The following is a 24,952-nucleotide window of genomic DNA, read 5'->3' on the forward strand; positions in this document are numbered from 1 at the left end:
TAACTCACTAATCATTTCAGCTCTAGTCGGCGTCACTTTTTAGGTTAATTTACTTTGAAAATCCAGCTTATCTCCTCCATCAAATCAGACCAGAAAAAGTTTCTATCAACCAAAATGACAGAAGGACTGATCTCGACAACAACTGGATGGATCACTATGAAATTTAGGTGCAAATATTAGAGATATAATATACGGGTTACGCAGGATTACGCAAAAAGTGCTGAACTGATTTGGACCAAACTTGGTGGCGATATGGGGGATGGACCAAGGAAGAATCCATTACATTTTGGTACAGATCCGGCTAAAGGGACGGATCCAGGGGTCATTTTTTATCACTTTATCTAAAAGGTATTTTCAACACTTAGACCAATTTCCCAGGAAATAGCATTTGAATCTTTATGTAAAGAAAGTTTGTACAAGTTGTTCCAGATAAAGAACATGTTGAATCTGCATTACACGCAGATTCGTACTCATTATTAATAGATAAGATAACAGTGCATGTGGCACCAGCAGCATTTATGAACGCTCTCACATCCTGTCCAGACTCTGTCCAGGTCGCAGGTCACACTGCTGCAGAGGAAGAAGCTGAAAAGAGCCGGCTGAATATATGAAAAATTACCCACAACCCACCCCTTTCCCTCGCTGCCATTTGTTTGAACTGCATCTTTCCTCATAAAAAGATCATTCGTTTAAATGTCAGAAATCTTAAGCTGATGTGTTTTAAATGTTTTGTCCGAGAATCCAAAAACAAAAGATATTAAACTTACAAATCCTCACATTTAACAGGCTGATGGGATTATTTCTCTGTCAGCTGATTGATTGATCAAATAATAATTTCCTGTGGAACATTTCCCAGAATACTTCTAATTAGCATCCAATTAACACCCGCCCTCCCCTCACGTGAATATTGATTTAACCTTCCATTTATTCTGACCATGACGCCATCTCTCTGTGTGTGTGTGTGTGTGTGTGTGTGTGTGTGTGTGTGTGTGTGTGTGTGTGTGTGTGTGTGTGTGTGTGTGTGTGTGTGTGTGTGTGTGTAGGAGGGGCTTGAGTGAGTCTGTGCAGCATTAATGTGTTTATGTGGCGATAACCCGATAACCTCAGACACAGCGCTTGTTTTCTCAGCATTGACTGCTGCCTCGCTCGGACATGAGTGGAAAACTTCCTGCGGGCAGATACACGAAGTCTCAAAGTTACAGCTTCTCTTCAAAACTCCACACACACAGGTTTCACAACAACAACAACAACAACAACAACCTGCTGAAGTTCTCTCCTCCCCACATTCTTCAAACAGTCTTATCTTTTGTCCTTCGCCTCAGTGAATTCCTTAAAGTCCAAACAAACCTCACAACAAATCTGTGACTTAATTTTACATGAATAATGGGGACTTTAAATCTGTCGTCTTCTCTTGTTGTGTTTGTGTGACTTGAGTCTAAATTAAAGAGTTTAGCTCCAACAGAGTCACAAAAACTTCACAGTTCTGTCACTGTCAACAGGGGCCGAGACTAAAGCTCCATTCAGACTGGACTTATGTTCCTATAGGGGAGGTGGGGTGATTTTATTACCTGCAGTGGTCAGTGATTTTAATCCTGTCAGGAGCACGTATGTAGGTAATATTTAACCTCCGCTCCAGGAATAATTGCAGCCACCGTTTTTCTGTGAACTCGCTTTTCCTCCTCTATTTGAAATCTCGTCCAGAGCGGCAGCCTTGTATTTTAATGACTACTTCTCTTTTTTATCTGCTCAGTGTGAAATTAGATGATTTTAAAAACGTTTCTCCTAATAACACCAACATATAGGTCTATTTGGTCTGACAGGAAAAATTAAAGCCATCAGGAGAGGAAGACCCTTTAAAATATCAACTAATGCGCAGCTGTAGTCTCAGGTGCATGCAGGTCGTGGTACTTCTTTAGTGTCTTTTTACCAAATTGGCGCCATTGAAAGTAGCCGAATTAGCTATTAGCAGCGCCTGTTTGCAGTGGACGCATGGATTCACAGACAACTATCACTGGATGAATGTGATACTGAAGAAAACTTAAAAATGTGACGATTCTCGGGCAAGTTCTGAATTGTCTTTTAAGCATCTTATTTCAACCAGACATCAGAGGCAATGATATCCTCAGAAAGTGTAACTCACACTGAATGGCATCAATATGTGTGTGTGTGTGTGTGTGTGTGTTCAGGTTCGAGTTGTGACTCTGAGAAGGAGAGTGATTTTTGATTCAAATTCACCTCATGCAGCATCTTCGCCTCTCCTTCACCTCTTTTGTCCTTTCTGTTTTATCTTTGTCCAGCTGAATGTCCACGTCTATTACACATCATATCCTGTAATTTCCTCATGGTTAAAATGTCGCTCAGAACGATGAGTTAAATTATCGGGGAGCGCTATGAATATTTAATTTCTCACCTCCCTCTCTGATGTTAATTCTGTCTGAATAGGGTTTAAGTAGCCTCCTCTTTTTTTTTTTACTTAAGAAAATTGTTTTAGTTTCTCTCTACACAAACTTTCCAAGCAAAACTTCCACATTTTGGGAAATAATCTTATTCACTATCAGATAAACATCCACAATTCCACTTAGGAACCACAGAGAAAAGATGCTCTTTATAACTCCTGAACTTGCCTGAGAATCATCAAGTTTTTAAGTCGGATTTAGTATCAAAGTAATTAATTGATAGTTTTCTGTACATCTAATTGCAAATGGCAAGCAGGAACTGCTAATAGAGAATTGGACACAACAGTTATTTTGCAAAAATTTTGCCAATTGCTTTTTTCTTTTAGAATAAAACAGTAAAATTCATCTGCTGTTTTAATTTCTTGTCCACTGATGATAAAAACAGGACACTATAACAATTAGTAATACTTTTATAAGTTGTTTTTAAAAACCTCCTGCACACATTTTCTATGAGACCTTGTATCCTCCTCCTCTGCGTTATAGTTTCATCCTCTGACACCGGAGTGAAGCACGCCATAATTTCTGGAACTCGCTGCCTTACAAGGCCACGACTTAGTATCTTAATGTTCAATCTATATGCAAGGAGCGTGTGTGGAGAGAGGGATTGTGAAGTCACTGAGGTTGACTGTGTTTTTCATGTCAAGTCGTCGTGCAGAGGCAGAACCAGCTGCTGATGCAGACCATTACATAATGTTGTGGTTAAACAATGGTGGGTAATGGTCAGGGCTGTCTGGAGCTGTAGATTTATTACGCTGTGATTATGAAACCTGTCACACTCGCATAATAATGATACATAACCCAGGCTGGTGTGGACACTGATAAGAGCTCCGATACTGCTGCACACACATGGGAAAGCACATGTTAGATACAGGTGTTTAATCACAAACACATTTTTGTTTTCTGTTATGTCACCAAAGTTACAGGAATACATATTTTTTTCCCACTTGGTTTGGTTTTTATTCTGTCACAAATCATACACAACACTTATAACAAGACACTTATTCAAACATTCACTTAAAAACAAACACAACTCGAACATGGACACGACAACCAGAAACAAAACTTTTTGAAAAGTGGAAAGCTGCAGAAAGTGCCTGCGAAACATCTCATTTTTAAGTTTTCTTCAGTATCGCAGAACTCCAGTGATAGTTATCAGTACTTCCAACATCACATATCAAAAAGGAAGTTTCATGTGAAGTTAATTTTACGAAAAGGCCAAAAAAGTTTACATCCGTTTACACAAGTGAAGACTGTAGATGTCGACTTAGCACTTAATTATATTGATGTTTAAAGATCCCATATAGTCTAAAGGTAGATGTGTAGTGTGATTATAGATCAGGTCTAGCTTCTATATTAATACTGTGAAAGTATCAAAGCCTCAGTCCACAGAGAAATGCACACAGCCTGTATTCAGAAACTGAGCCTTAAAACCAGCCGTCAGGACTTCCTGTAACTTTGTGATGTCACAACAAAGCAGCCACCATCCTCAGCCCCGCCCAAGCCCCGCCCACCTGGACCCACCATCCAAACCTTGCAGGATTTAGTTTCTCTAAGTGTTTTTAGCTGAAATCTGCTTTATTTTTATTTGATCACTCAGAAAACAATCAGCCAATAAGAAGAGAGGCTCAGAGCCTCCTCTCTTCTGATTGGCTCACCGACCTGTTGTTACTAGAGCTCCAGAGAGAAGCCTGAGAGAGGAGATATAAAACTACACTGAGATGGTTTTTGACTCTTAAAACCACAAATATATCTTCTTATGGATCAACATTTCAAAATAAAACATTGGAGAAGAGGGAAATATGGAGCTTTAAGCTTGTATTAAAAAAACCCTCTCCTAATAATAATAATAATACTACCTGCATTTCTTAGTGACATTAGTATATATTTTATCGTAGTGCCTGCGTATCTCAAAAAGCGATGATTCATAACAACTTTAACCTCAGTTAAGAGATAAGATTTTTACTTCTTTTGTGAACGCATTGAGCTTCTGTACATCACCAAGGTTTCTGGAGTAATCTTGTCTTTTCATTGATTCCTGACCTTTCAGGTTTTTTCTCATCCTTTCAGTGTTAACCTGTGACTGTTGTTCATGTTCATGGTTCTCTCTGAGGCTTCCTCCAACAAATCCAACTTCTCATTTTTTATTATATACTTTATATTTCTCCCACGGGAATATAGGCAGATACAAGCTTGGTTGTGGTGGTGATAGTAAGAATGTGGACGACTTCTCAAATATTACAACAAATCAACATTTTCCTGGCTCACACTTTCACCACCTCACAGCTTTCCGCTGAAGCTGAATCATGTGTGTATGTTCATTGATGTCTTGCGGGTGATGAGTGACTTTAATCATCATTAAGTCGGGAGTTTTTGTTCCAAAATACATTATGTGGGTTCTCTCTGAGCCAAAAGTATCAGCCTTTGTTCCACGTGGATCATTGGTATTGATCTACAGGGCAATGAGGACTCACAGATGTGGCCATTTGCCGCAGTGAGACTGTAAATAAATTCCTCTTATTGCCCCTCTGAGTTTACTTCTTACTATTAACTATAAATTATCCCAATCAGTCTGCTGGGCTTCTCTATTATCTCCCAGGGTCCAGTTTGGACAGTTCAATACTGCAGTAATTCAACACTAAATCAACAACAGTCCTTGGGGCAAAATTTGAGGAGCCAGAGAGGGCAGAGGGAGAGAGGAAATACAGCAGTGAGAGTGAGAACGGATATGAGACGCCGGTAATGGACGTCTTCCACCACTCAAACTGTACAAGAGTTAAACTAGTACCGGACTGTTTGTCAAGGTTTGCTGCTGCAGTTTGGTGCCTGTTAGTGTTAATAATTGTTTCACACATTGATTTAAACTGATATTTTATTATCGGTGTGTGTATGAAAAGACAAACCTGCAGAGAATTATCAGCTGAATCTGCGTCTCCCACCTCCTCCCGCCGCGGCTTTACAGAGCTTTATAGTGTTTATCTGCCCGGACACAAGCAGGCCGCTGTGTTTCAGAAAAACAGCTGTTAAAAAATCCACTGTCCACAGAAGACAGACACAAGCTGTGTCCCAATTCAGGGGCCACTGCCTGCACTCCATACATCTCCATACAAGTGTACGTTAATGATTATGTCACACTTCATGCACAGTACGGATGACCCCATGAGTAACTGTGCAGGTGGATTTCACGCTCATTTTTGTATCAGTGTTTTCGTTTATTAAGTTTCTGGTTTCGAGTTGAGACGGGTTTCTCTTTCATTTTGAAATAACATTCACTCACTGGAAAAGTATGGGGTGGATTTATTTTGCTAGCTGCGTATACTTTAGTGATTCATGCAGGTTTTAAGTACAAAAACAAACTTTTCACGTTGATCTCTTTGGGTCATTTTCTGTCTGATGTCGCTCTGAAACCCGACTTTGGTAAACTCAACTCAAACCTGCTGTAAATTTCTCAAAGCTGGAAACACTGGACACATTAGGAAGTCATAAGGCCCGACAACACGTCTGAAAAGTCGTGTTTCTGTTGTGAAAATCTTATCTTTATGATGATGCAGGTTATTATAATTAACTGAACTTGTTGCAGCCTCATGTCTGGCTTTGGAGCCAGTTCATAACAATGAAGCTCTTTGTTTTTATAGCTTGTCTCATGTGTGTTGAACCTTGTCGGAAATCTCGGCACTTTTTTCTGATAACCGATACCATGATAACCCGTGGCCAGAGCTGCGAAAAGAAAACTAAAGTTGTAGTAAAGCGGCTTTAATTCATACGGAATTTATTTCATGTTGTAGCATTTTCCCCAAACATGATTTATTTATTATGTCGCTCTAATGTTTCTGTGCCTCTGTGGTGTCTTTAAGTGAAATCGTTAAATAAATACATAAATCATTTAACTCTAGACCCCGGTGTGATGTAATGTTATAGATGGGTATGGTTTGACTGCAGATGTCTGCCAAGTATGGTCAAAATAGAAATCCTTGTATTGTTCTGTGACTATAAGTCATTAATGAAACCAGTCATGTATTGCCTTTTAGCCATAATTCCTTTTTTTTTTTTCCGCTCCTTGTTTTGCTGCAGGACCGTTTGATCCCCAGCTGCGATCCTCAGACCTCACATTAGGATTCGCAGCAGCAGTTTCTCTTTTTGTCACATATTTCATTGATTGCATTTCACTGCTGCTTGTGAGTTTAAAGGTCACATTATTCTGCCACCAGGATTTTGTTTTGAAACACACATTGGCTCCAGATAAGAATAATATCTTTCAGGGTTTTTTGGGAATAAATTCATTTTTAGTTAAAGGGTAACCGTTGAATAAATTTGTGAATATTAAATTCTGGCTCCTGCAGCTTCTATAGTAGCAGTTCAAATGCTGCCTGATTGGCAGGATTTGAGTTATGTTTTAATGAGAGGGACAATTAGAAACAAGATGTACTCTCAGATGGCATTTATTAGATACACCCAGCCAAAACTAATGCCGTCTACTGTAACAACCCTGCAATAAATTCTACCGTCATGAAGTATGATCATACAAAATAACACTAGAAACTGACCCACAGCTGTCCCAACACCTCTGTAAAACAGTTTCAATATTACAACCTTCATGAAAAGAGGATTTACTAAAGGACTGTTGGATTAGACTGCATTAGTTTTGGCTTGTTGTACTTAATAAACTGCCAACAAGAGTGTATTTACCCGACTGTCAGACTGCACTCTGATACTGGACGACTCTGCAAGACTTTTTAAAATGATTCATTTCAGCAGTATCTGTACATGAAACCTGGTTAAGGTTGGGAAAAGATTGTAATTATTGAAAAGTTTGGTTTTTAAAAAATGAGTAGATGAGGCCTAAGAGAACGTAACTTAATAGATTTGGGTATTTTACCCTCTAGGATCCAAAATCAATAATCAAAATTTAACAGAATATGGAGAAAATCAGCAACAAAAAATGCCAATTAATAAGATTTTATGCAAATATTATAACTCCGACATTGTTCATCGACAGCTCTTGTTGCTAATTGTGTGCAAGTCAAACCTCAAACGGTGAAAATAAAAATTGGAAAACATGATTAAATCTAATATCTCTGTTTGTTTCATGTATTTATTCAAACAACATTACAGTCTCCTAAAAACTTTTTTGTGATATTTCAAAAATTTTTTGTGAATTTCTGGCATTTCCACTCCACAAGTTTTGTAGTTGTGACTTTGGGGCTTAAAACTCATTTATCTTTGTCGTCCTCTCCTTAAAGACAGAAAACACAAAATTATTAATTGTCTTTGATAAGAAAACCAGGCAGCATCCAACTTTGTCAGTGGTTGGCAACATAGACCCAGGAGTTAAATTAAAAGACAGTCTCAGTCTGAAGCTGCCTGGTGATGGACTGTTGGAAATTCAACGACCTCAAATGTAAAAAACCAAACATGTCTCAATTTAAGGGCTTTGCTTGATTATTTACATTTATAGAAATACAACAACAAGGCAATTTAATACCCTCAGTTTGTTTCGTTCATATACAGTATGTGTAGTATTTTACCAAATCAAATGTCGCCAACTGCATCAAGAGATTATCTTATTGATTATGATGTTTTGAAACTGGGAGGACATTTTAGGATTTTGGCACTGCTGCTATAACAGAATCCAAGTTTAACTTAAAATAAAGTGTTACTGACAGATTTTGTTCTGTTCTGTGTGTTGATGCAACACTAAAAACCTCAGACACTTTTGGTAGTTTCACATGTGGCACTCGTGATATTTTGGAAACACCAGACTTCAGCCTTGGTTAAGGATGAAACAGTGCACATACAGGATATGTGAAGACTCTGACGTATTGTTTATCCTTTCATTACCCATCTCAGCTACGTGTCTAACCTCAAAACGTAACTCGACCTTTACTAAAACCTCATTCTAAGAGTAGTTTAAACCTTAAAACAAAAAGTAAGGACCTGACAACGTGTTCTCACTTTCAATGTTTTAGTCCTCACAAAGGTAGAAGCACAAGAACACACATCGGCTGTGTTTACGTAAGTCCAAAGACAAACACACAGAAGCATTATTACATAGTCTGCTCCTACACTGACCTCTCTGAGCGTCACTAAAGGACTGAATTGGTGTGATAAGTTGGCAGCTGATGAGAATGAAATTAGCTTTGATTATTGGCACTTTTATCTGACTCTAGCACAGCATTTTAATTAAAGTCACGAAACAGTCAATGTGGTGAAGAACACTGTGATTCTGAACGAGTTTCCATAGTTGATGGCACAAGAATAAAAAAAAAAAATGCCTTAATTCTGTGAATAAACTCTGACTTTTGGAGTTGAAGGACAAGTTGTTTTCAGGTTTCAGTGTTTGGGTTGTTCTGTTGACTATGTAAAGGTACATATTGGTACCATGTTGTAATCAATTGAAATATAAATAGTTTGCATCTGTACTATTTGGAGCGACACAAGGTGGACATTTCAAGCAATTAGGCATTTCATCCATTATCCACTACTTTAAGCCACCTATTTTAAACCATTTACAATTTAACATTTTTAACCATTTACTTTAAGCTAGCTATTTTAACCATTGGACCATCAGTTTTAGATAGCTTTATCTATTAATTAGCAAAGTCAACCATGTATCCATCAGTTTTAGCTAGCTTAATCTCTTAGTTTGCTATTTTAACCATTTATCCATTAGCTAGCATTTTGTAACCATTTAGCCGTTAGTTAGCTATTTTAACCATGTATGCTTCAGTTTTAGCTAGCTTTATCACTTAGTTAGCTATTTCAACCATTTAGCCATTAGTTAGCTATAGTTAGGTGTTATCCATTACTTTTGGTTAGTTTTATGTAACCATTTATGTCTATTTTAACCATTTATCCATTACTAACATTACCATTAGCTAACATTTTAAACTGTTTATCCATTAGCCATTTCAATAATTAATCCGCCAATTTTAGCTAATTCGATTTTAGCTAAATATTTTAACTTTTCAGCCGTTCATTTAAGCTGTTTATCCGTTACTTTTAGTGAACTATTCTAGGGATTTATTTGGGATTTATATTACTTTTAGCTAGCCATTTTAACCTGTTTTTTTTCTGGTTAGGGTTAGCTTTTGCTTTTAGCTAAATAGTAAGACGTCTTTGCTAACTTGCTAACTAGTTTTCAGGCACATTTTTAATAGCAAAGAAAACAACAACAACAAAAAAACAGTGATCTTATTTACATCTTATACAAAAGCTATAGATGTTTTTAATCACAATTTTTTAAGTCTATTTTCCACATTAGCTGAGCTACTTCATTAAGTACCCCTGGTTTGAGGAGCCCAGTACAGCAGAACAATGTGTATTATTGTGTGTATGTTTATATTTTCTATATAATACTCCCCTCGTATCATGATGGTATAACTTATACATCTGTATATTTTTGGATGCTCTTTCCTAAAAGCAGCAGACGAGGTTAATGAGTCAATCACAGCTGGTATGTGTGTTATTTCGCTAAGGCACAGAGAGATAAATTTACACAGGTTTAATTTACGTCACTATCTATAGGAGCTGTCGGATTATAATGTGACAGTCTGAGAGGGAACATTCAGTCCTGTGAGCTCCATGTGTGTGTTGATGTACAGTTTGAGCTCAGGTTGTACGCCTGGGGTGTGTTTGACTGTCCGACATGAAAGGACGTCAGATTGTGTGTGCAGTTGGCCGTGATGAGAGGATGATATGAGGTTAGTCTGATCAGCTGTTTCACGGTGAGATCTGTCCAAACTGATCTGCCCTGATCTCTGCCAAGCACTAATCCACTTAATGGGTTCACCTCATGGAGACAAAGACAGACAGAAAGTTGAGCCTGGCACAGGTTTTGCCACAGAAAATGATTTTGCCAATTACATACATGCAAGCTGACATGCCAGGAAAACTATTATGTAGTGTCTTCTGAGTTACATCTATGTCAAGTCTAAGTCACAGGTCTTCAGTCGCAACTTGGAAAGTCAAAGTCTTTTAGGTCTTTAAATCCTGACAGTTTAAATTGAGGCTTTAATAAAGGGTTTATAATCTGTAATTAACACATTTATTAACAGTTAATACACCATTTTCTAATGCTTTTATGGCAGATTTTAGTTCCCAGATCATGTCATACGACCGACCATCGTCTACATCATGGATGTCATGGTACAAGTGGTGACTTTGGCTTTTTTGAACCTGATGTCCTCCTCTGTCTGTGTGTCTGTGTGTGTGTGTGTGTGTGTGTGTGTGTGTGTGTGTGTGTGTGTGTGTGTGTGGTCTTTACTAGTTTGTCCATGTGTCTTGTTTTTTTTTTCCTTCCCCAGCCTCAGTCATTTAGGCTAGGAAAATGTAATTTAATTCAAATTAATCCATGTGTGGAGGACTACTCATGAGCCTGGGTTAATCAACACAGTGAGAATTTGATTTGAGGAAGCAGGAGATGATGAGAAAGGGGAAAATTTTGTACTTTCACTGGGTTCACTGGGTTTGTCTGTGGCGCTGCTGAACTGGCGAGTGTGTGAAGGGGGAGAGGAAATTAGTGACAGTATGAGATTTGATATATATATTATAGTCGAATTTAATTGTCCATTGATTTCATATTTCAGAAAATGTTATAAGACCTGCAGGTTTTTTCCATGACTCTTCCTGCTCAGACTGAGATTGGTTTTCATGGTGAACGCTGACTATCCAGCAAAAAGTTGAACTGATTAGTTGCAGATACTTGAACATGTTTCAGTTCGTTACTTGCACCAACCAGTGAGTTCAATCCTGTACAGAGCTTCAATGTGGGTAATTTCTCACATCCACAGTGATAATTATAATTACCTACAGTCTTTCTCTGATCTCACTTTTTAATTTGACTTTTGTACAAAAATGGAGGAAGTCAAGAATGTTTTTGGCAATCGGAGAGATGGATGCATGCTAACACCAACAGACGTGTGTATTTGGGAACCAATACGAAGTAATTAAAGCCATCAGGAGAGAGAGGCCCTGTAGAAGTTCATCTAATGGGCTTGTGTAATGTCAGCTACAGGTAGCTACTGGTATTCTCTTATGAGCTCATGTTTTTACCTTTTATATTATTAAATTTTGACAAACAGAGGCCATTAAAAGTAAACGAAATTAGCTATTAGCATTTCCTGTTTGCAGTGTACTCATGCGTGTCCAGACAACTATCACTGGATTATTGTGATACAGAAGAAAACTTGAAAATGTGATGAGTTTTACCACGTACATGTGAAATTATGTGATACCCTCATGAAATGTCAAATGGTTAAAATTAGTACTAAGAAAAGCACAGCTGGGGGGGGGGGGGGGTTAGTTTTGCAGGTATTTGGTCATAAACCAAAATATTGGATAATTTGAAATGTCGACCTGATGACGGCGCTGGAGGAAAAGTCATAGAACATGAAAATCTGAACCAAATTTCACGGTAGTCCATCTGCTCAAAACCACAACTGTCAACCTCCTGATTGACACTCGGTCCAGGAATTTTAATCACTCTCTCAGATGTATATTATCACAGCCCTAACATAAAAATCGGGGGAATGTTTTTCCTGTCCCTGGAGTGACCTGATTTCACAAAACATCTTCTTTCTGACCTGGAAACCTGTGAGACTAGAGGGCTGTGGTTCAGTTTTAGTAGCTTTCACACTCGCATGCCCAGACTGCCCCCATGTAATCCCTGCTGTGGGAGTACTGGAATGTGGGAGAAGGGGCTGTTTATTATATTTTCAACAAGTGTGGCAGTGAGAGAGGAGGAGTTTTGGTCACTTACCCTGAACTAATTCAACTTTTAACACGGTGATAGGGTTGAGAAAAACAATGCTTCACTCCAAAGGCCAGGCTCCAGACCCCCACAGCACGGCTCTGCACTGGATAAGTGGGCACAGAAAATGGATGGATGGATAAAAATAATCTGAAACGCTGCTTTTTCAACCACTAGAACTTTAACCGCCACTCCAGCTTGTTATATCACTTCCCCTTAACAAACCTAATCCCATTATTTTTGCTAAACCTGAGTAGACCCTGTGTTTTCAAAGATAATTGTGTTTCACAGCTGTTTTTACACAAAAACGGCTGCACACAAAATATCTATAATCAATGTGGAAAAACACAGTTACAAAACAGCAACAGACATTTACTATGTCTTTGTGCTCGTTTTGCATCCCTTTGTGGTAGTTTTTCATCACTTTGTGTCTCTTTGTGGTTGTTTTATCTCTTTATGGTAATTTTGCAACTCTTAGTAGTCGTCTTGTGTCCCTTTATGATCATTTTGAGTTTCTTTATAGTCATTTTATGTCTCTTTATGGTAATTTTTCATCTCTCTGTAGTCATTTCTGAAATCTTGTTACTTCCAAACAAGAAATATTGACAGTCCCGGAGAGGGGCCCCAGGGCCAGAGACTCAAAAGCCTGTTCAGTAATCCATCCATGGCCAAAAAGATGTGATTTAACATTTTACACCTTTAACTCTTAAGCTTTGGGGAACCTGTGAGATCAATGAGGTTTGAAGGAATTTGAAGACTGTGACCAATCGCTCAAATACTTGGTCCTTCTTTTCACAGTGCTCTGCTCAGCCTCGCTGTGTTGATCTATAGCTTTCACTTTCAGTAATATGAATAACATACATTTTCCCAGGCTGTCTTGGATTGTGTCCAATGTCTGTCAGCCTGTTTCTAACATGTTTTTACTATGTGTGTATGTGTGTTATCTGCTTTTCCTGTGTGTTTATGATATTAAAAACCAGTGCTATAGAACAGGCATGTGGCACGGGATGTTTACATCTGGCATCAGGGGGCTGTTGGGGTTCAGGGGTCACATCCTGTTCTTCATATGTCAAAGTCCTCTCCCACCCTCTCAGTGCAACGCCGTCACGTTCTGACTAACTTTAGCCCCATTTTTGCAGCAGCACCTCGACGATTTGTTCTCACTGGGGAATACACGCGTACGAGATGAAAGTAGTTTAAAGATGGCGGACAGGGTGGTTACACTGTCTTTGTATGTTGCAAAGATTTATTAATGTGTGCTGATCCCCGAGGGCACACACGAGAGAGAGCATTTTCCATCTTTGCGGCTCATGAGAAATGTTTAGAATCGCTGGGAACTGACACCGTTTCTAAAATGATTACTGAGCAAAAGAGGATGAAACCGTTTTCGGACATTTATATTTGTCAAAACAGGGTGTAAACCCCCGTTGGGACAGGATTGACACCACATTTAACTCATTCCAGACTGCAGTTTAACCACTGAGAAATTACAGGATGTGGTCTATAACAGAGAAGGACGTTCAGCAAGACAAAGCCAAAAGAGAAAGACGATAAACATCCATTAATCTGCTTTATGAATCCACTTTAGAATTTGCTTGAAAATCATCACGTTTTAAAGTTTTCTTCAGTATCACAGTAATCCAGTGAAAGTTGTCTGTACATCCATGTGTGCGCTGCGAACAGGAGCTGCTAATTGTTAATTCGGCTACTTTTAATTTTGGCCAATTTGCCAAAATGTAAATAAATATACATGAAAAAACAGGGCTCAACAAATTACAACTGCACATTTTGATGAACTTTTGCAGGATCTTGCTCTCATGATGGTTTTAATTTTTCTCTATCGTCAATATTGGTTCCTAAATAGACTTATATGTTGGTGCTAGCATGTTTCCATATTTCAGATTTGTAAAAATATTATTGAAGTCAAATTGTTGAGTTGATAAAAGAAAATGTCAAAGAAAAAATACTTGGATTTGGGGTTTGGGGTGTCTGAAGTCGGCTTGGTGCGTCAGTGCCTTTTCAATTTGTAGCAGCTTCTGTTTCTCTCAGACGTGTTTTCTCCCTCCCGTGAAAACTGTTTTAGGACAGTAAAGCCCTCAGGAAATATAAATCTCATAGGAATCTCTTGCAATAAAGATGAAGAGATGATGAACAGTCAAACTTTCAACAGTGAAGGGCATCTCACCTGGAAATGGAACACAACACACAACATGTCACATGACCACAGAAAAAAGGCCCCGACCCCTCTTAACAAGAGCAAGATACCCAGACTGAAAATCACACACTTTTGTGTCTCTCAGTGTCTCTTTTTATTTGTTCCTGTGTATCTTTGCACTTGTTTTGCATGCCTTTGAATTAATTTTGTGTCGTCTTGTAGTTGTTTTCTATCTCTTTGTAGTTGTTTTGTGTCTCTTTGTAGTTGTTTTGTGTCTTTTTGTAGTTGTTTTGTGTCTCTTTGTAGTTGTTTTGTATCTTTTTGTAGTTGCTTTGTGTCTCTTTGTTAGAATTTGTCTCTTTGTAGTTAAAGTTTGTCTCTTTGTAGTCATTTTTCATCACTTTTTGGTTGTTTTGTGTCTGTTTTTAGTCATGTTTTGCCTTCTTATCGTCGTTTAGCAACTCTTTGTAGTTGTTTTGCATCTCTTTGTAGTTACATTTTGTCTCTTTTTGATTTAATATTTGACTTTTTATAGTCATTTTGTTTGTGTTGGTTGTCCTTGTGGTTTATCTGCGTCTCGTTGTTCTTGTTTTATTTCTCCTTCTAGTCCTTTAGCATCTCTTTATTTATACTTTCATTTAGCATCTGTAGGTGTTTTGCGTCTCTTCGCGGTTCATTTTTATCTCATTGTAATTGAACAGTCTCTTTTTAGTCATTTCGTTTTTGTTTGTGGCTCTTTTGTGTTTCTGTGGAGTTCTTTTTCTTGCTAGAAACTGCACTTGTACTTCAGTATTTGGTTTACACTGTAGATGGAGGCCAAAGCTTCCACTTCCTCTTACTTTGCACAGATATTAGAGTAAATACACTATACAAAATATTATATGAAACCATCAAACAAAACCTACGATGCAGATTCTGTTTTCTTAAAGGAGATCTTTGCTGCTGTTGTGATTAAAATAGCCTCTAAACAGGAAGGAGGAGATAAACAAATACTGGACTGGATTTGTTTGGCTGATCGTCAGCATTGAAAGACTGATCAGGAAGAGCAGCAAAAAAAAAAACTGAAAAGAGAAATTATGAGTTGCCTTTTGGTTGTTTGTGTTTTCATCTATCTCTACTAAATGTCTCCTCATTCTTCAGACGCTGGAGCCCATCTGGTGGCCCCCGAGGGACAAAACACACCAGGAAAATATTAATTTTACACAAAACAAATTACTGCAGCAACTCAGACAACATGACAAAACAGAAAAAACAGAGAGCAAGTGAACAAAACAGGAACAAAATAAAATTGTAAATACTTTTTTTTTGTGTGTGTTCTTTTTGGCTTCATGTTTTCCGATTTAGAATTTGAATAGTTTGTTTTCTATTTAATTTGTGAAGTGTTGTCTTTAATAATTTTGTTTTTTTCTACGGCATCATTTTGTTTTGCACCTCAGGGCCGCCGTACATCGATCATTTTTCTATAAGTAGAATAAACCCTTCTCTTCAAGACAACTGGTTCTGAAATTGTTGGCTTTTCATCAGCTTATTTTTTTAAGGCCGTGAATCCCTGAAAAAATACACAAGCTATATGTTGTCTGTCTTTTAAGTTGTGTGCTGATGATAAATGACTCTAATTGAGCATTTGGATATCGAGCCTGCAGCGAACTGGCTCCAGACAAATAAGATAATATACCAGCCGCACACAAAACAACACTCATTGCTGGCCTTGAACCTATGTGCTGCCTGTGTTTGCGTGTGTTTGTCTGTTTCAGGATGCTCTTGCTGCAGGGCCAATTCAGTCTTGTGTTTGTTTGAGCAGAGCTGCAATAATCTCCTCCAGCCCGGGTTTGTTTGTACAGTTGAGTATGGTGCATAATAGAGAATAGTTTGTGCTGAAACTCAGATACACCAATACACAAAATAGAAAATATTAACCAACATAAAAAGTTATTTCCACAACATGTCGAAGGGAAATATTGGATTTCTTACTCTACCACATTTATCAGACCTTTATATTTAACTGTCAATTTGAAAGTTTTTCTTTAGAAAAAGTTTGGAAAACACTTAGATAAGAAACTCAAAATCACTCTCATGTCCGTACAGTAAATATGAAGTAACAGGAGACAGTTAGCTTAGCTTAAAAACTGGAAACGGGGAAACCATTAGCCTAGCTCTGTCCAGCAAAATCTGGCTATTAGCACCTCTGACACCTACACTTAATTAGATATAATTAATATGTTTATCCTGTTTGTTTAATTTGTACAAGTGTAGAAACCACAACTATTTCTTGACTGGGACCAGCTGCTCGGCTCCTCCTGCTTCCAGGCTTTATGCTAAGCCAAGCTAACTGGCTTGGCTAGAGCTAGCTACATTTATATGCAGTATCACTCTATTTACTATTTTATTTATTTATTCTGCTATTGTACATTATTTTGAAGAAATAGTGTGACTTTTATTTATTTTATTTTTTCACAAGACTAACAGTCTACAGCTATGCTAGCAGCTCTGTAAGCTTTGAGCTAAATGCTAACGCCAGCTTCCTAATGTGTTTATAATGACAATTCTAGTTGTCATCATGAACACGTCATTATTGTCTTGTATTTTTTATGTATTTTTTATCAAGACTAACAGTCTACAGCCTTGTTAGGAGCTCTGTAAGCTTTTAGCTAAATGCTAACGTGAGCTAATGTTCATAATACTGTATCATTGCTAATATGCTAAAGTTTAGTGTAATAATGTTAACGTATATATATATAATGTTCCCCATCATGCTAACACTTGCCACAAACCAAAGTACTGGAGAATAAATTTAAATTTTGACCTGATGATGGCTTAAATTAAAAGTTATCAACAAAGTTGTTAAGTAGTTGCAAATATTTTTAATGTAAATGTTGGTAGTAAGTTTTTAGCCCTGAGTAGTGTCTGCAGGTTTTCTCTTCAGGCTGCATAAAGCCCCAACAACCTTCACCTATAAGATTTGGTGCTTGTATGTAACGTGAGAGGTGAAACCCACGACGGAAGCAGTTTGCAAGCGTGATCGCAGGTGCTCATTTCTTTGAGAGCTGATATTAACTGAAGGTGACTGAGATGAGTTTATCAACATTTTTATCAACTCAGATCATCTCTCATCTGGGTTTTAACAGCCGGACATTCAGAGGGAAATACTGAGAGACTTTAGTAAGTAGTGAGTGAGTGGGGCATTTGTTGGTTTTGGTCTTTTCATGGGATTTGTTGACAAAGTCTTCAAAATTCATATTAGTCACAGCATTACACACAAATTGCGATCTGCGCTGAGAGGCAGCGCAAATGAATTCAAACCAGTAAGTGATATGAGTCATCAGAGATGCAGTAATGCACATGTCAGGCAATAATGGAGGCACGTAAACAGATCATTATCTTAATGGATGAACATGTTCTGTATGTTAGTCCATTAAAATGGAGTCATGATGAAGCTTATTACATAAGGTGGAGGTGATTGATGGAGGGATAAAGAAATAAAGGAGAGAAATCCGGCGCGACATGAGAACACTGGGACCGCAGTGTAATTATTATAATGAGAAAATTATATAACAGACAATAAACATTATAATTAAACATGAAAGTATTAGTCAATTATTCGATTACTTACAACAACTTTGATAACTGATTAATTGATACTGTTTCATCAAGAAAAAAGAACTTGATATCTTCTTAAGGTAGAAGTTTTGTGTCATTTTAAATTGAATATCTTTTTGTTGTGGACTGATTTTCACTTGACAGCAGGTTCACTAGACTGACTGTTGATCTGTAAACTTCTATTAGACCAAGCAGTTTTTAGATTTTAGATTTTCCCACGGAGGTGTCATACTTTTTAATCACGATGATACTGAGGCTCTGCCATGATTTTTGTTTTCTGTATAGTTCATTTTACCCTTGATTCAATGTAATTCTATCCCTCTTTGTGTCCAGCACTGTGGCTCGTTGTTGCCTCCAGTTATATGTTGTGGTTGTTGTGCTGGGAGTCCATTCACTTTTGATGGTGATATGGTTTGTGGTGACACATTTTATTAATGTGGTGTTTTTATTTGAAGAGTGGTTTTGTTTTGTTTACTCAGCTTCCCAGCTGTGGTGCGACTGTCTGGCCTCTTCCTTTCTGTTTGAGTCTTAGTTTATGTTTCTAATGAACGGCAGGTTATGGCAGTTAATGACTGTTGTGAACTTTTTATTGAAGCACCTCTGTCTCAGTTTAACTGTTCTGCTAAGCTAACAGGCTGCATTTACCTCTACAGGCGTGAGAGTGGTTTCAATCCTAACCAAAACCAACACGCCAGGAAACAAAAAGTGTATTTCCCAAAATATCTAACTGTTCCTTTAATGACATTTAGTTGACTGTTGCGTTGACTGTTTTATATTAGCTCCTCGTGGCTGCTGCTGCAGCTGCAGGTAAAGTGCAGCTTGTGTATCTCAGGCTGCCTCCAGGCAAAGCCTCGTTGGCGTGCAGGAGACAGTTTACAAAGTTTCCCCGAGGCTGCAGCTATATGCCCGCTGACACGGAGCCATTGTAATAAAACGAGGATCAAACACAGATCATGTCAGATCAGGTAATCTGGGAGCGTAAGTGAAGGGGTTATGAGAATTTGTGCTGATCCAGCAACGAAATCCTGCAGTTCCTCCAAAGCAGGCTTTAGACACCTAATCACTATCAGAGGTTTTGGCCTAGATCCAAGTGTTGTTCTGTGAATATGTGTGTGTGTGTGTGCGTGTGTGTGTGCATGTGCATATTTCACCACTTTAGCTGTAAATTGCTCGTGGAGATAATCACTGCAAAGAACTCACAGAAAGTTCAAAGTGAGAGATGGAAAGAAGATACAGTCGGCAGTGAAAGTTGTTTTTCAGACACATGATAATTTCCTAGAAAGAAATTGAGAAGTAAGTGAAGTCTTTAAGATTTTAAACCTTGAACAACATAGGGTCCACGTGCTTAAGGCCCATCGTGGCCACCGGAGGGCCCCCAAGATCATGTAGTATTACACAGGTTTGATAGCTAATACTACTTAATCAAGTCCTGCTGCCTCTTTTTTAGTCATTTTGTGTCTCTTTGTGGTCATTGTGAAGCTCTTGGCAGTCGTCTCTTTGTGATGGTTTTATGTCGCTGTAATTGGCTTTCCAACGGTCCCTTCATACAGAGGTATTGATACTAAGTGACTCTAGAGGGGGCCCTCCTCTGGCCGCGCTCCTGTATACATTCACACACAGAGTAAATATCCGTCAGCGCTCTGTCTTCTCAAAAGCTTTTGTAAAGCCTGCCTTTTGTTTAATTCTCCTAATCTGTACCAGACGCCGTTTCCTACGGACGCAGGAATGTGTTAACGGAGATGTGCAATACTGCAACGCCCCAGTTGTATTTCAGATGTAATAATTAATCACGGCTGTTTTATTTTTCTGTGTATAAGTCAGAATTATATCTCTTTCCCCGGGTCATCCTTTTGCCTTCCACGTTTTCCATTTATGGAGGAATCTGACACTGAGGTCAGCTGGAGGAATGTATAGTAATCTTATAGCTTCCTGCAGGTGGAATTGATATGTACAGTTCGTGTGAGAGCTACTGCTATGTTGTTAGGAGAAACACCAGCAGCTGGTTGGCCCTCATCCTTTTTTCTTTTTTTTTTTTATCACTCCTTGTCTTATGGTGATGGAGATGATTTTTAGATTCTGTTCCAAGTTGGTAGTAAACATCACGGCCAACAAATCCCTTATTGAGTCTTTAATTCATGTTCTCTCTGGCACCTGCATAAAAGAAAAAAAGACTGACGACATGAGTGATTTATTTTAATGATATTCACCGAATGATGAAGTAGTATTAATATTATTTCCACTTGTGCAGCTGCAGCACAGCCGCCCCCCCAGTGAGGAGAGGGTGAATGAATGTGACAGAGCAGAGATGAAACATGTGGTGAAAGTCCTACAACTCTTCAGCTCAGCAGAACGTCCACGGTTTAGACTTGATAGTTAATTAATGATGATATTTGTTTGATAATTGGTAATTAAAATGGCCAATTGTGTTATTAGCATGATTAGAAGAAGCCAGATTCTTAAATATCAAGTTATATCTACATACATAGCTACATAGCGAGCGCTAGCATTAACAGCTGTTTACTTACCAGTCTTTCCAAGAGCTTCAGCCATTGTTGTGTAGACTGGACACTACAGTGACTCGGTATCGGAAAGTGACTAGCTGGTTAGCATGCTAACTTTGATTGAAGAAAATAAGTAATAGAAATAGAAGCAAAACAAGAGGGTTGCTTTCCACCTCTGGAGACAGATGTTGGTGAGTAAAGGAATGAAGTTTGATGCTGAACTCACAATGTTTCTTCTAGACTGATAAGTAAACAGCTTTTAATGCTAACGGTGGCTATGTAGCATTAGCAATTCTTACAAATAGCTCCTTTAAACTCACAGATATTTTTATTCCTCACAAAACAAATTCGATACATTCGGTAAGAGATTCGAAAGGATTCGGATTCAGTGAGTCTGATTCAGAACTGGATTCAAATTTGGTAAAATGCTAGTGGACCCTGTTCCTAGTCGTGTTTGTCCATTAAATATCAAGTTACAGCCAGAAATCAGTTAGCTTAGCTTAGCACAAAGACTGGAAATGGGGTGAAACAGCTAGCCTGTCACACCAGCACCGCTAAAGCTGGTAAAACAATGTTTTGTATCTGATTTATTTAATCTGTACAAAACCTGAAATGTCAAAAACACAATTTTTCATTTTAATGGTGTTTGGATGTTTGTTATATAAAATACTGAGCAAAATCTAACCAGAAAATATGAAAATATGATTCCAACAACATGAAATTGCAGATTCATGAGGAACAGATGATTAATAATAATGAAAAAATTCTTGAAAACTGCTTTGTTTTTTTTATTTAGTTATTTTTAAATAACTGAGTAGAAGATGAAAGTAAATAAAAAGGAAAAAAAGAAGATTGATGCCACCCTTATATCTGCACCTCTGCAACTGCTGGTAGTCTTCACCGGGGGCCTCCATCCTGGGACTAGAATAATTAGCTTTATTTGGTGCAGTATATACTGTACATTGTGCTTTGTCCAGGTAAGTGATAGTAATGATTTATAGTGTTGCTCAGTAAAGAAAACACACAGTCTGAAGGGATTCATGTGCATTAACACAAACTTGCTGATGATTCTTCCTCATGAAAGAAAAAAAACCTGAACAAATGATCATGACTCTGAGCTCTGACTGCGCAAGATAATTATGTTTGGAAATCGTTTTTTAAGGTCATTTAAATATCTTTTCAGCAAACAAAACGAAAGTTGGTGGAAGTGCATATGAGGGCAGATCTGTTTTCACTCAAAAAAAAAACACAAACTTGAACTCTCGCTGTCGTCTTTTTCTGTGTCCTTGCTCCTGCACTGACACTGTGTCATGCATCAAAATGTTGATATTGCCCAAGGATTTTCTCTTTCTTACTTACTACTTTCTTTCTTACTTTTCTCTTTTCACAGCTCAGACTTTGAGTCTTGTGTAGGTGTAAGTGTGGGACCTGCAAGGTGAAAAACAAACAACCAGTTTCAAATTCAAAATATATTCTCTGTTGACTGGAGAGTGAATTGGTGTTAAAGAGGTCATCTGAAGTTATGGATGTAAAAGGTTTACAAAGCTGCGAGATAAGAGATCGAACGATGTGTGGGCTGAGTTACAAGGTCAAAGGTCATGCACAGGGACTTGTGGGGGAGTTAAGCAGCTTACAGTGGCAGGTTCTGGAAATAACGAGGAACGTGAGGCGGGAGCGGAGGGGAAACATCAGCAGGTTCGTGAAGAGGAAAAAGGAAATGAGCAGATGTGGCGAGTGAGAATGAGACTCTAATCTCACAATGAGACCTACACTAGCTCCATTACAGGCCACTTCAGCCCAGGCTGTGGCCCCTGTCTTCTATAAATACTGTATATGTCTGCAGATTAGCATGTCTGCTCATTTGTTTTAGGTTTTCACCCTTGTTTGCACCGAATTCATCTCCCTAGGGAGGTGTGTTGATTTTAACATTACCTTCACGGGTCAGTGATTTCAATTCAGTCCAGAGTGAGTAAGTATTAAAAAAAAAAATGATAGGCTTGTTTGGGAACTAATATCTCAGAAAAATATTAAAGCCACCGGGAGAGCAAGAACATAAAAGTTCATCAAATGTGCCGTTGTAATGTAAGCTCATATTTGAGCTCTATTTGTTTACATTTTGGCAAACTGGCGCCATTAGTAACCAAATTAGTTATTACCACTTCCTGTTTGCAGTGTACCCATGGATGTGCAGACAACTATCACTGGATTACTGTGATACTGAAGGAAACTAAAAATGTGATAATCCTCAGGCAAGTTCTGAATCGTCCTTTTTCTATGATTTTTCAGCAGATTTAAGGACGTTTATTCACAATGGGGCTCAGTGGTAATTATATCCAGAAGGAAGTGTAAGTCACACTGAATTATATATTTGTGTATTTAAGTTATGACTCCGAAAAAGAGGATGAATTCTGATTAAAAGTCACCTCACGTAGTATCTTTGCCTCCCCATCAACTCTCCCGCGCCCCTCTGGGGGAGATTTTTATCTTTCTCTTTCGTCTTTGTCCTGCTGAATGTCCACGTCCATAACGCACCAAATTGTGTAATTTCATGATGGGTAAAAAAAAAAAAGGCATTTTATCCATTATTAATATTCATGCAAACACAACTTCTACTTGGTTGGAGTCTGAAAACCACATACAGAGCCCTTTTGATTCCTGTATTACAGCAGCACAACGTCTGACGGAGAAGAAGGGACATCAAAAGTGGAAACTTACCATGTCCTCATAGACCCGACTAAACATTTTGAAACCCTGAATGTTTCTATTTCAGGCCTGCAGACCCTGGCTCGTGTTTTTCTGCCCAGGAGAGATAAGCCTGAACAACAGGAAGCTATACAACAAACAGGACTATTACGTCTCTGCTCTTTAATGGGATGCATAGACTACTGTATGCAATGCAGCATGACTTACAAATTACATCCCATACATTATTACCACAGAGAGGCGGCTGATACAATCGGCCGGTCTTCATTAAAGCAGCAGTTCTCAGGGTGTGGAGAGGGGTCCTCCCATGTGTCCTTGTGGAGGAGCTCGGACAAAACGAGGAAACGGTCCAGACTCATTAAAGATATTTTGGGGAAATATGTTTATCAGGTGCGAGGCCGGAGGGGCGGCACCGGCCCCTCGAGATCAGATTGGCCATCCCAGGTGACAGGTAGTTGGCCTGTCAGTGGCATGAATGGATTCCTGAAGGGACCTATCAGGCACAGGCTCAGGGTTTCTTAGACCAGAGCTTCCTTATGAAGTGACAGTAAACATTACTTGTTGGAAAGTCATTCAAACAACTACGAAGAAACACAAAATGATCAAAAATAGACACTAAACTTACAGAAAAGAGGCACAAAGATGCAGAACAACCACAAAGAGACTAAATTAAGGACTTTTTTATAAGATTTTTAGTGATCTGAAGAAGTTTACGTGTCCAGCGTTTTACAAGAAAAAGAAATAATCACAGAAAAGTGAAATTAACTATTTTCTGTACTACTTTTTGTTTCTTTCGTGATCTAGTGACTCCTCAGATTAATCCTGGGACCCCTTGGAGATCCGGCTCTCCCTGCACTCTGCGGTGGGAGTCTGATGTCAGTGTTCCTCAGCCTGTTGGACGAGCTCAGTCACGGTGTGTTACTCAGTCTGAGCTTCTCCACCTTGTTTGTCTTAGCGCTGATCACCGTGGAGAACATGTGTCACTTCCTGGTTTCATTGCCCACAACAGGCAGAGCTGCTCTCCTGGTCGGTGGCATGTTCCTGGTTCACAGGTGTGCCATCAGAGGTGCTCTGCTGCCACCTGGTGGTAATAAACACACACATACAAGATTAAGACAAAAAAAAAACCTGCAGCGAGAAACATGAGCAAATCAATTACATTAAACTGCTGCGCACCACTGGTCTCTAACTTAATCTGCTTCTCTGATGTATTTACATTTGAATCCACTTCAGATCACCACGCAGCCACTGAACCTGTCACGAAGATCCTGGAGGAACAGGAGTGATGACATACACCTGCTTCTGTCCAGCACCTGTGAGGACACAGATCTACAGGTGAGTCTGAAGGAGAGGACAAATCTCTGAGCATGGCCCTGGAAAAAAGCAGAAAGTAAAGTTAAGCTTCTTTTTGTGCGCAGATCTCTGAGCATCACCAGCTAAACGAAGGTGCAGACCACTACAGACTACAGCAGCCGTGCAACCACCCAGGAGCCCCAGATCCCCAGGGGCCTCCAAACCCCCATGTTTAATCATTTCTGTCTGTTTAATTTATTGATTAATCTCTAACTTTTTAGACATTTGAGAAGAACAATATCATCTCCTGGTCCTGAGGTCACCTATAGAATAAGAGCTGTAAATTAAATGGTACCGTATTTCCCTCTGAGATGTTGTTGAATAGAAACATAAACTAGGATAAAATGGAAATACTCAAGTCGAATACAAGTACCTTGAATACTAGTACCTCACAGCTGTACTTGATTAATGTTCTTAGTTACTTTCCACCACTGCACATAGC

This window comes from Seriola dumerili, unplaced genomic scaffold (genome assembly GCF_002260705.1).
Source record: "Seriola dumerili isolate Sdu_G_001 unplaced genomic scaffold, Sdu_1.0 BDQW01000138.1, whole genome shotgun sequence".
Taxonomy (NCBI): domain Eukaryota; kingdom Metazoa; phylum Chordata; class Actinopteri; order Carangiformes; family Carangidae; genus Seriola; species Seriola dumerili.